This window comes from Ambystoma mexicanum, chromosome 13 (genome assembly GCF_040938575.1).
Source record: "Ambystoma mexicanum isolate Mex_15411 chromosome 13, UKY_AmexF1_1, whole genome shotgun sequence".
In the NCBI taxonomy this organism is placed as follows: Eukaryota; Metazoa; Chordata; class Amphibia; order Caudata; family Ambystomatidae; genus Ambystoma; species Ambystoma mexicanum.
In genome coordinates, this window is record NC_090938.1 from 653,702,654 (window position 1) to 653,714,992 (window position 12,339).

Below are 12,339 nucleotides of genomic sequence, written 5' to 3' on the forward strand. Positions count from 1 at the left end.
GGCATGGTCAGACGCCACCTCGCCTTCCTGCAGAATCTCCAGCACTTCCGCTCTCTTGTCGGGCAGAAAGTCCAGGAGGGGAGTGATCTTGAACCAGAGCTCCCAGTCATAGCGAGCCACAATGGCAAGGGTGTTGGCAGCCTTGATAGTAGTCACTGCTGACGAGATGACTCGTCGTCCCATGGCGTCCAGCTTCTTTCCCTCGCTGTTCGGGGGGGGACGGGGAGAAGGATGTCGACGCAGCCGAGCCCGCAGACTTCTTCCTAGCTGCCGCCGAGACCACCGGATCCGAGGAAGGCTGTGATCTCAAGCACTTGGGTGGAGAATCCAGCACCCTATACTTTTTCTTGTACCGGTCCCTCTTCGCCGGGGCCGAGGAAAGGTTCTTCACGAGGGACAGTCCCTCGTCCCAAATGTCGTCTAACAGCAGGATAGACAGCACGGTCTTCCTCCTAGCCTCCCGGCGCTGGTGCAGGAAGCCCTCCTTTTCCTCAGGAGTCAGTTGGAACAACTGCGAGGCCTGCGATATGGCGTGAAACGAGCCAATCTAGTCGGGCGGCGAGGCTCTCGGTGGCGGGGACGCGAGATCCACTCCACCGTCGTCCGTACCCATGCCAGTCGTCGCTGTCTCCGGTTCAGTCTCGTCCCTTGGTGGAGGGGAGGGAGGCGATGGATGGTAAGGAGGGTGAACTCTTGTGCGGGGGTTCCCCCGATGGCCCTGGTACTGTGGGGTCTCCCGCCGGCGACAGGGGCATCCTTATCCGAATCTCAGCACAGTGTGTAGCGCCTGAAGGATGTCCACAGAGATGTCTGCCGGAGGCAGAAGAGGCTGCTGCGGTGGCTGTAGTGGAAGGGACGGCGGCAGAGGCGTAGTGTCCTCCGGCTCCTGAACGCCCTGCTTCTCTTCGTCAGTTGTCTCCGTCACTCTCCACATTTGCCCCATCAGGGTCCCTGCCGTAGGACCTGGCCTCGATTAATCTTTAGTCCAAGCCAGTCTTGAGAACAGCAAGCTCTTCCTCCTCCTCAGAGATGTCCGTGCCCTGTAGGACTACCGTGCTCCCGCCCCCCTCCCCCTCTTCTCAATCAGGGGAGACCGTTTTAGGGGAGATGACCGACACTGGCATAGTTTTCACCGGTGTCTTCTCCATCGGCTGGCTCCTGGCCGGCAGGGAAACTTGCTTTGGGGCCCATGTCCTGTGAACCCGTATCAACGGCCTTCGCCAGGGACGCCACCACTCCTACAATGCAGGTTTTCGCCAGGTTAATCTGGGCCTCAACGACCTCAGTCGTGCTTGGGGCCTTCACCGTAGGGGGGGGGGGAGGGTCAACGCCACGCTCCCTTTTGGCCTTCTCCGTCAGAGCCGACTGGGACTTCTCCATAAGCTTACCCGGGTGCTACAACTATGACGAGACCGCTCCGATTTCTTCTTGCTGCTGGGTGACCGGGACTCACTTGACTGGAGCCACTTGGTAAGCCGCTCGTGATGGTCCTTTATGGTGCGGGGAACCATGTCCTTGCAGAACGCACAGGCCTCCTCGAAATGCGTCTGGTCGGTGTGCAGGCAGTAGAGGCACAGGGAGTGCCCATCGTCCAGGACAATGTTCCGTAGGTCGCATCCAGGGCAAATCCTGAACAGAGGAGTTGAGTTTCCTCTATCTTCAGCCATGTCCTAGACCTCAAGAATCTTCTGGAATCCAGAAGATAACTCGACGAAAAATTCTGAAAAACTGGTCCCGGTCAGTCGGATGATAGATCGATGGAGCTTGAGGCTCGATTGAGCAAAAAAATAAGAGCAAACTCTTAGAAAAATTGCAAACACAGTAAAAGCTTGAGAGCTATAGCACAAGGACTCCCAATGCTTGAACGTGCGGTAAAAATCTGAAGATGGCTGCCTGAGGATTCCCAGCCCGACGACGGGGAATATTCATGAGCATGTGAATCCATGCCAGACCCCATGCTGGAGAATTATAATAATTATAATTGTTTTTTTTATAAAGGCTAAATACCTAAGAGTTTTCTAAGCGCGGACCCGGGACTCAGACCTGCGTCTTGCTTTCATGACGAGCGCGTTGCCACTGGGCTATACCACCCATGCTTGGAGATCAAAAAGCAGAAGATAAAATTTAAAAACTGGCTCGATGGTAAGTATAATGGCTCAAAATGATGTTGAACGCATGTTGGTAGCCCCATCATCTAGGAGTTTGTCGCAGATTAGGCAGCTTCTTAAGAAAGAAGGTGTACGGCAGTCAGCATTGCAAGTGAATTTTGTGGCTCTATTTGCAGCTGCTCATCCCGGGGGGCAGGACCAACTCTCCTAACTCGATGAGGATTGGTTTGTTTCTTTCGATAAGAACGACATTATCCACTTGATTGCAAGGAGCAGCAAGTCCAGGGCCCCTGACCCAGATGGTCTCTCAAATGCTGTTTAAGGCCCTTCCTAAAGCTTGGGCTAAGGTATTGTACACCTTACTTACTCAAGTGATAAAGAACAAGAGGATACCTTCTTCCAGACACAAATCTATCATAATTCCAATATTTAAAGGAGGGGGATCAGACAAACCCAAACAATCGACCGATCGCTGTTTTGGATGAACCTGGAAAACTATTTGCATCTCCAATTTAAAAAAGAAATATCTAATGGGTGAAAGCCATCTCTTTAGGATTTGAATCAATCTGGGTTTATTGAAGGGATCAGCAACTCACTAAATGCTTTCATCTTGGGTTTAATAAAACAAAAACCAGTCCGACAGCACAGCAATTAGAGTGTTCGCTTCAACATCTGTGCCGAGACCGCTGACGCAGGTTAGGATCCCGGCAATGCCAAACTCAGCCTTTCATCCTTCCGAGGTCTATAAATGAGCACCACACAATGTGGGTAATAAGGAGCAGCGCTCAGATACCTGAGGGTTCATAGTGCTATATAAATGCCAAATTATTATTAAAAATAAAAAAGGGTATTGTTGATTGGTTCCCCAATTTATCTTGCCTTTATCGATTTTCAAATGGCATTTGAGTGTACATGGGTCTCTTCTTTGGAAAAGTTGCAATCTTGGAATTGCTCCAATTACTTGATAAACATTAGGGAACTGTACAGTCACACGTCTCCGCAAGTCCAATTGAACATTTCAGGGAAACTGACTGCATCTATCCCTACTTCTCGAGGTCTAAAGCTCGGGTGCATCCTGGCCCCTACGTAAATCAACGTATTAATTGCAGACAGGAGCCTGGAGACTTCTCCTGTTCTCCCGCCATCCCCCGAACTTAATGGGCATTCTAAATGACGGTTATTGTATGCAGATGATTTGGTCCTTTTGGACCAGGCACAGGTAGGTCTTCAAATGCAGCTTGCAGCACGAGTCATATGCGGCTTCTAATGGTCTCCACTTATAATTTTTGCCACATTAATCTTAAATTACTCACCGTGGTCTCTGCCATCAAAGAAACGTAGCCAGGGCCAGCACAAGCCGCTCCCGGCCAACATGCATGCCCACGCTGTCAGGGCCAAGGCAACGGCCATCACATTCCAGCACCATGTCCCACATTCCAGAGACCATCCAGCAGGATATGGAAGCCTTAGAGGCCCGATAGCCTGGCCTTGAGCCTCTGAAAGTGACAAACAGGGCGTCCGACTTGCGGAAGCCCTTGGTCCGGTCAAAGTAGAATTTTAGGGCACGCATGCATTCAGGCAGTGCATCGCTCTCCGTGCATCATCCTTGGGATTGAGAAAGAATATAGGAAGGACTATTTCTTCGTTCAAGCTTAATGTGGCTGGAACCCTGGGAAGAAATGCTGGGTGCGTCCGCAGGACTACCTTGTCCTTGTGAAAGGTGGTATATGGTTCAGAGTCGACCAGTGCCTGGATTTTGCTGACTTTGTGAGCCGAGGTAAGATCGACTAGTAAGGCCGTCTTGATGGTGACCAGCCAAATGTCCACAAACACCATTGGCTCGAATGGTTTGTGCGCCAGGGCGCCCAAGACTATGTTAAGATCCCACATGGGGTGCGGTCTCTTGGCGGGCGGGTAGAGCCTAGCGAGACCAGTCAGATGTTTGACGATAGGGTTGGAGGAGGAAAAAATGCCTCCCTCCGAGTTTCTGTAAGCCCCAATGGATGCAAGGTATGTACGGCAGGTGTCCACCTGTATGCCCGAATGAGTGCGGTGCGCTGAAAAGGAGAGCATGTCGTCCAAATTGCAGGCCAAGGGGTAAATTCCCTTGGTGTCTGCCCAGTGGCAGAATCTGGCCCATTTGCTTTTGTACTGGGCCCTGGTGGCTTTGCTCCTGGCGCCCTGTATGATCTCCAGATTGGCCTGTGAAATGCTAAGGTGCCAAAGCATTAACTGCTCTGGTACCACGCTGTGAGGGCTAGTTTCCCCGACGTGGGATGGATGATTCTGCCCCCCCCCCCCATTGGGCCCGTCGGAAGGTATATCGGGGGCACCTCCTAGAGGCTGCGTAGCTCCGAAAACCACAGCCTGGCCGGCCACCATGGTCCACTGGAGGTGAAATGCATCGCCCAGAGAGCCGGGTCCCTGACCCTGGCAGAATGCAAAATGGGGACACTTCTTGTTGTGCCAGATGGCAAAGAGATCCGCCTGGGGGTGACCCCACCTGTTGAAGATCTCCTGAATAACGAGGTTGTTTAGCTGTCACTCGTAATTGTCCGCACCCAGCCTGCTGAGCCTGTCCGCCTCCAGGTTGGATTCCCCCCAGGAGGTGGACTGCCGAGAGGTAAATGTTTTCCAGGGCCCATTCCTACATGCTGATTGCCAGCCTGCACAGAGGAGGGGATCAGGTGCCTCCCTGCTTGTTGACTTATTACATGCTGGTCGAGTTGTCTGTCTGGGCGAGGACAACCTTTCCCTTGAGAAGCGGTAGGAATGCTCTGAGTGCTAGCCAGATGGCGTTCAGCTCCAACCAATTGATGTGGCATTCCTGCTCCTGTCGAGTCCAGGTGCCGTGGACCGAGAGATCGTCCAGTGTGGCTCCCCAGCCCTCGAGCCAGGAGTCTCTGGTGATGGTGGCCTGCGGGGACGGCGACGAAAGGGCTTGCCCGTCCGTAGGTTGCAGTCCATGGACCACCAAGGTAGGTCCGGGTGGAGAGATGGAGGAACGTTGATAATCTCTGATTGCAAGCGCCACTCCCGATTCCATGAGGCCGCGAAGTGCAGCTGAATCCTTCTCATCCTTAGTCTTGTGTGGGGCACGGCTAACAGGACCGCCGCCAGTAGACCCATGAGATGTTGGTACCACCATGTCGAGGTCCTCTCTCTGCTGAAGTAGTGAGCAGTGGCCTTATTGATGGCCGAGATTTTGTGTTCCGAAGGTAAAACTCTTGGCGCACGTGTCCCAAATGAGGCCCAGGAATGTCAGACTGCGTAGGGAGCAGCTGTGACTTCTTGAGGTTGACCGAGAAGCCCAGGTCATGCAGTGTGTTCATAAGGGCATGGGAATAGTGGCAAACCGCTTACGGAGATGTAGCCCCACGAGCCAGTCATCGGGGTATGGGTAGATTTGGAGGCCCTGTGCTCTGAGGAGGTCCGCCACAGCCTTCATGAGTCTGGTAAAGACCCTGGGGCAGAGTTGAGGCCAAATGGAAGGACTTTGTATTGGAAATGGTAGCCCATGTTCTTGAACCGTAGGAAAGAACGTTGGGGCTGCCAAATCGCTACGTGAAGGTACGAGTCCTTCAGGTCCAGGGAGCACATCCAGTCTCCCCTGTTCAATGTCTCCGCTATACAAGCTGGCGTAACCATCTTGAATTTTTACAGGTGTAGGGAGAGGTTGAGGGTGGAAAGGTCCAGCACAACTCTCAGGCCCACCTGGTGGTTCTTCTGAATGGCGAAGATCCTGGAGTAGAAGCCAAAGCCTCGCTGGGCGGCTGGGACTTCCTCCAATGCCTGGCTCTCAAGGAGCTACCGGATCTCCACCAAAAGAGTTGCTGTCCCAACCTGTGGGAGTGTAGGGGAGGAGGGAGGAGAGGCTGGGATAGGAAGACTGTACCCCGTGTATACTACAGAGAGGATCCAGAGGTCTGAAATTCTGGCACCAGAATTGCGAATGGAGGTCAAGCCTGCCCCCCACTGGTGACACGTTAGGACCCGAAGGGGCGTGTCATGCCTTCTTTCCCTCAGAGGCTGAGGAGGGGGACTGGAAAAAGCCCTTACTCTTGCCCCCCCTTTTGTTGTTTGCGCCGGTTCTGAGACGACAAGCGGTCCGGCTGCCTGAATCCGAGTTCCTGGAAGCCGCAGAACCCTCCATATGTACAACCCCTTTCCGAGCGCTGCTGAGATTGGGTGTTGTCTTTGTAAGAATGGACAGAGACTTTGCCATTTGTGAGCTGTTCTTCTTGTCCAGCTCTTCATCCGTAGAGGAGTGGAAGAGGGCCCCCCCTCTATACCCCCCTTGAACAGCAGATCTAGAATGCGCTCATGGACATCCAGGTTGAATTTCGTTGCCAGGAGCCAGGCTGTTCTCATGTCCGTGGCAATGCAGATGGCATGGCCCGAGGTATCGATATGAGCCACTGTGGATTCCATGAGGTCATGCGCCACGAGCTTGGCTTCTGCTAGCCCCGCCTTAAAGCGTGAGCGGCATTGGGAGGGGAGTTCCGGGAGGAAATCTGCAATGTCCCGCCATAACCGTTGGTTGGCGGCAGCCAGCATGGCATCTGCATTGGCTTGACGTAGGTGCAAGGAGGTGTTGGAGTAGATCTTCTTGCCGTATGCGTCCAAGATCTTCTCCTCCTTGCATAACAGCACTGCAGAAGAGGCAGAGGACTACTGAGGCTTGGAGTGTAGTGATGCCGCAGCGATCACCGAGGAGTGCGGCTGAGGATGTGTCGAGAGCAAGAGTGTATCCCCCTCCATCTGCCTGTACTTGCTGTCCAGGTGTCAGTTGACCGGCTGGACCGAGTGGGGCTTGAGCCAACCCTTCTTAGCCAGGGAGACTACATCGGTTTGCAGTGGAATCCCTGTATTGGCAGAGGAGCGTCTTGTGAGGACTTCAGCCAGAACCCCCTCTGCCGGCTGTTCGACCTCGGGTTGGGGGTGGCCCAGGTACTCCGCCAGGCCAGCAAGTCATTCATGGAAGGCCCTGGCTGAGGATGGCGGGTCCGGATCCTCCTCCTCGTTCGTATCCTGTGGATCTGGAGGATCTTGTGGAGGAGGAGGGGAAGATGGCGCCGGAGGCTGGGGTACAGGGACCACAGCCAGAGGCTGAGGAGGCGGAAAAGGTTGCAGCGTTGGCTGTGGAGCTCGAGGCGGCGGCTGCACTGGGGCCGGGGGGGCCTGATGAAGGAGTCTGTGGTGCCTCTAGCATGGCAGGGAGGACTTCCCCCGACTGCGTCCTTGATGATAACCCCCATCTGAGGGGACCTCATGAGGCCGAGAAACTTCTCGAAGAGCACCTCCTCACTGGCCCAAGAGGTGGCAGGGGGTATCGACAGGGTAGCGGGGGGCTGCCGGAGCCTCTGCGTACCCTGTCCATATGGACGCATGAGAAAGTTGCCTTGTGCAAATGAAGGGTAGACTGTAGGCTACGAACCTGGTTGAGACGAGTCCCACCTTGACCCTTGATGGGTGCCCCTTCCTGGCGCGGCGGCCATTTTGTCGAGCTGCCCGCCACGTGCCTACGACGTGTTGCCCAGCCCGCTGGGCCTGGCCTCGTCCAAGACTCTTGCGTGTGGATCATGATGCCTACACTGCTCCTCGGGTCTCGGCCCGGTAGGTGCGACACCCTCGAACCCGGGGGTCAGTAGAGCTGCGTTTAGGCACCCCCTCAGACATATTGGCGCAGTCAAATTCCTCATTTCCTTTCTTCTAACTGCAAGATCTGATTGTGCTTTGACTGCCTGTTACTGCCTTCAAATTATGCAAGCGGCAGAAATTAGCAGGAGATGTTGCTTAATAATCCTTGCAAGGCCAAACAAAAGCTATGGCCAAGCGATTGGATGGATGTGCAAATTTAATATGAGAAATAGATTTTTGGTAGTTTTAACAATGAGAAAGCCTTCTAAATCCCTGCCAATGTACTTCGGGAAATGTCTTTGTTCGTTGTTTAGAAACACTTTTCTTAGGCTGTGGTTGAACTTACTGCCTATTAAAGAGGTACAAGGAGCCCAACAGAATTGAAATCAAACAGCTTGTTGTCGCATTTGCACGGTATCCTCAGAAACTGAGACTTCAACGCATCTTTTGCTACATTGTCCTTGCCTGTGTGATATTAGAACCCTTTTTTGGCGGGATTTATTTTTGTAACAATTTCAGGGTTAGGACTGAGGACACATGGTGTGCCACCTTATTTAGTGGTCAACACATACATTTAAACTTGGCTGTAGTCCGCTTTCTAAAGCATGTAGGGCTTGTAAGTTTACAGTAATTTTATTTGAAGTTCGACAACAAAAGAATATAAAAATTTTAAATTGATTGTTTTTTAAATGGATTATGCATAGAATTTGTGTGTTCTTACATAAGTAATAATGAAATGTAAAGGAGTAACAATGTTTTAATGTATTCTGGAATGTTCTACTTTTAATATTGAAAGACAATTTATTGTAATGTTTGAACAATGTTTAGCCCAAAAGGTCATTCCCTCTCAAGCTCGGTTCTGGGTACCAGGATAGAAGCTTGGGCATTTGACGTCGGATAATGTGAAAAGTTTGATTTCAGGGAAGCCCCACATAAAGAATCATCTTCTAGCATCTGACCAATTTGTGTTCTTCCAGGTAGGATCTACTTAGGAAGTCTGCCAGGATGCGATTGATCTCCCGCAGATGGGCAGCCCTGAGGTTTCTTGCTAGGAGCTCATCTCATACCGCCTGAAATTGCTTCAAGAGGCTCCTTAACATGGACCCACCCTTTTTTTACAGAAAACAAATGGTGGTAGTTTATCATGGTCCTAAGTATGGCTGGAAAGAAAGCTTTTGGCATTAGAAATCTTTTTCTTTGAACAAGTAAGTCCCTTAGGCACGACGTGACCTAGGTGCCCTCTCAAGCCTTCCATGGATGCACCGCTGAACAGTGTTTGTTGAGCTTGTAGTGTCTGAAAAGGAACCATTCCAAGGAGATTGCCGTCTTGAAACCATGACGACAGAATCTGATGCTTTCTTGGTGAGGACTAATTTGCATTTCCCTAAGGTTGACAGCTGAGACCACTTATCTTCCACACACTCCTGAAGAGGCCTCACCTCTAGTTTGGCCTAAGGTATGAAGACACACAAGGTCCTCAATCCCAGGAGGGAAGATCCCTTACTGAGGACTTAGCATTCTTTCTGAGAACACACTGCATGATAGAAACGTTTCTACTTAAGGATACAATCTTGCAGCGTGTGCATCATACACTAATCCTAAGAAGGGAATCCTTTGCACAGAATCAGATTTGATTTTTCCAAATTAATTTGAAGATCCAGATTGCTGGGCAACGGAGGTGGTTTAGAAGTCTTTCAGTGTTTGCTTTTAAGAGGATGACTCAATTTACCAGTCACTCAAGTGCAGGTTGGTCTTTCAGGAGGTGTGCAACCCCCACTGCAATGTAATTGGAAAAAACACTTGGTGCAGAGGTAAACAAGGAAGGACCTTGTACTGATATAACTAGTTCTGTTCACCAGAAATAAATGCCCTGTGCTTCCTGGCGAATGGCATGAAAAATTATGCATTTTGTAGGTGTATGGAGAACATCCATTCTCTTTCCCTTAGATGAGGGAAGAACTGGAGAAAGGAGATTATTTCTGAATCCATTACACCTTACAGATTTTAGACCCAGAATGAATCATGTGATCTGAATCCTATCCAACCGGAAGTACTAAGAGCAGTTTGCTTTTCTGTGCTTTGAAACTTCCTATAGTGCACCTTTCTGCAAGGGAGTTTGAACCTCTAAAACCAGGCAGAATAATGATGCTGAGCTATCCTATGTCTTGGAGGGATGCTTGGGAGAGAGGAGCCGAAGCAAAGAATTCCCATTTACAATTTTGAGATGTAGTACAATGCAGGTAGTGCTGGCAGATCCATTTCATCGGACTATTTTTCATATTTACTGGAACTTTGTATGGCGCCTATACACAAGTGTTTCAAGGTCCCACAAGACAAGGGGTGCGGGGGGTGGGGGTTGGGGGGGTGTTGGGGGAAATCAGATGAGAAACAATAACAGTGAGAAACTGCCCCCTATTAGGCCTTGTGACATTCGGATCGTGCAAGTGCAGTGACAATAAGTGCAGTCGGGAGGCAGCAGGTCAGAGTGGAAGGGCTTGGGTGAGGGAAAGTGGGGGGAGGCCAAAGTGGAGAAATGCAGGGGACCCAGGGCTGGGCAAGTGCTGATGTGGGGCCCAGGAGGGCAAGTGCCAGGGGGAGACAGGGGTCAGGGTAGATGGTGCGGGGAAGGGGTAGACTAGATTCAGGCCAGTTAGGAAATGCCAGTTGGCAAGGGCTGATAAGGGATCCTGGGGTAGACTGGATGAGGGGGGGCCTTACCCCAAGTAAGGCAAATAAGGGTCCAGGCACCAGTCGCAGTGGCAGGGGGACAGTTTAACAAGGGAGGGGGAGAGGGAAGGAGGAGGTGAAAAGGCGAGTTTTGAGAAGTTTGCAGAACTTCAGGAGATCCTGCTCAAGCCAGAGGGGCAGGAAGGCTGCTCTAGAGGGAGACACCTGCCGAAGAAAGATCTACCCCCTCCCCTCCCCTGCTCACCCCACCCTCGTCATGGAGAAACATCCGATCTGCAGCGAATTGGAGCTAGAGGACCGAAGGACTCTAGCAGGGAGGTATTTAGGGAGAGACAGTTGGATGTAGTGGGATCCCAGACCCCAGAAGGCATTGTGGATGATGCAGCGTGTCTTGAATTTCATCCTTGCAGCCACCAGAAGCCAGTGGAGAGATGTTTAGGGCCAGAGAGATGCAGTCCCTAGGCTTGAGGGCAAGGATAAGTCTTGCGGCCCTATTCTGGATTAGTTGGAGGGCAAAGGGAAGAAAGAGGCAGATTTAGGAAGCTGCTGTTGCAGTAGTCCAGCCTAGAGAGAACCAGGGCTCTGGAGACATTGAGCTTCTGGGGAAAGGTAAGGAAAGGGAGAATGCCCCTGAGGAGGTGGAGCGGAAAGTTGGACTTCCTGGCAAGGTCTGATGTGCAGGGAGAAGGAGAGAGAGAGGAATCAAAGATGACCCCAAGGTTTTTAGCCTCAGAAGTGGGTGAAAGGGGGGGGGGGTCCCAAGAAGGGCATCCAGAGAGTGGGAGGGGAAACAGGGAGCAGGCGTCCCAATGAGAAGGATCTCAGTCTTACTGGCATTAAGGTAGAGATCATTAGCAACACCATGCCCGATTAGCAGCCAGGCACTCCGGCATGAGAGGAGAAGAGAAGGTAGACGAAGGAAGCTTAAAGGTGAACTGTGTGTCATCAGCGCATAGCACTGGAAGTGAGAAGAGAAGGTGGAGATCAAGTGGGCCAAAAGGACAAGGTAAATGTAGAAAAGCCACGGCTATAGGATAGATCCCTGAGGAACACTGCAGGTAGTAAGGTGAGGTGGAAGAGAGGAAAGGGCCCCACTGCACTTGGGAAGGTCGGTTAGAAAGGAAGGAGGATAGCGAGGCCAGTGCCCTTTCCGTGATGCCAAGGGTATCACAGATGATTTAGGAGGATGGCATGATTGACCGTGTCAAAGGCAGAAGAAAGATCGAGGAGGATCAGAGGGAGAGTTGGAATCAAGATTTGAGAGCAGGTCTTCATTGTTGTTCAGGACAGCAGTTTGTGCCTCTGGCTCCTCTGAAGCCAGACTGGTGGTCATGGAGACAGCCAACAGATTGGTGTGTAGGGTCAGTTGGGGGATGACCAACTTCTCCAGGAGTTTGCCCAAGACAAGGGGTGTTAGGCAAGATTGTACGCAGTACCCTTAGGGTGCACTACAACAATCCTGACCTCCTGGCAATAGGGACCCAGCCTTTGGTATAAGATTGTACTACACAGGTTGGTAGCGTGTTGAGCATCCAGGCTTATCTCAAGAGGGGCAATGTGAGCTGTAGGGGAGTTACACAGATTCACAGTGACAAGTATTAAAAAAAAAAACACTTGCACACAAGGTTTCTTGAAGAAACAATTATTAATTTATGTATCAGTCAGTTAGAATAGGCCTTCTTCAGAAGGGGGCAATATAACAGTAACACTCAAATACACTTCAAAAATACACACTCTTAATATTTCTAAATGAGTAAGTATCCTTTTGTGATGGTCCACAGACACTACCTACACCCTCAGGTGACTTCAATAGTTAAGGTGCGGGGGACATTAATGTATCACTGTTGCATTTAGAATCAGATTTAAGAGTTTGTCAAAGAGAAAGGTTATTATGACACAACAA

General features: G+C 51.2%; 1 protein-coding gene across 2 annotated transcripts in view; it reads right to left on the reverse strand.

Moving 5' to 3' along the window:
* Nucleotides 1–12,339, reverse strand: part of SP2 (Sp2 transcription factor) — a 267,341-nt gene that overhangs the window by 15,965 nt on the left and 239,037 nt on the right. The gene's annotated exons all lie outside the window — the stretch shown is intronic.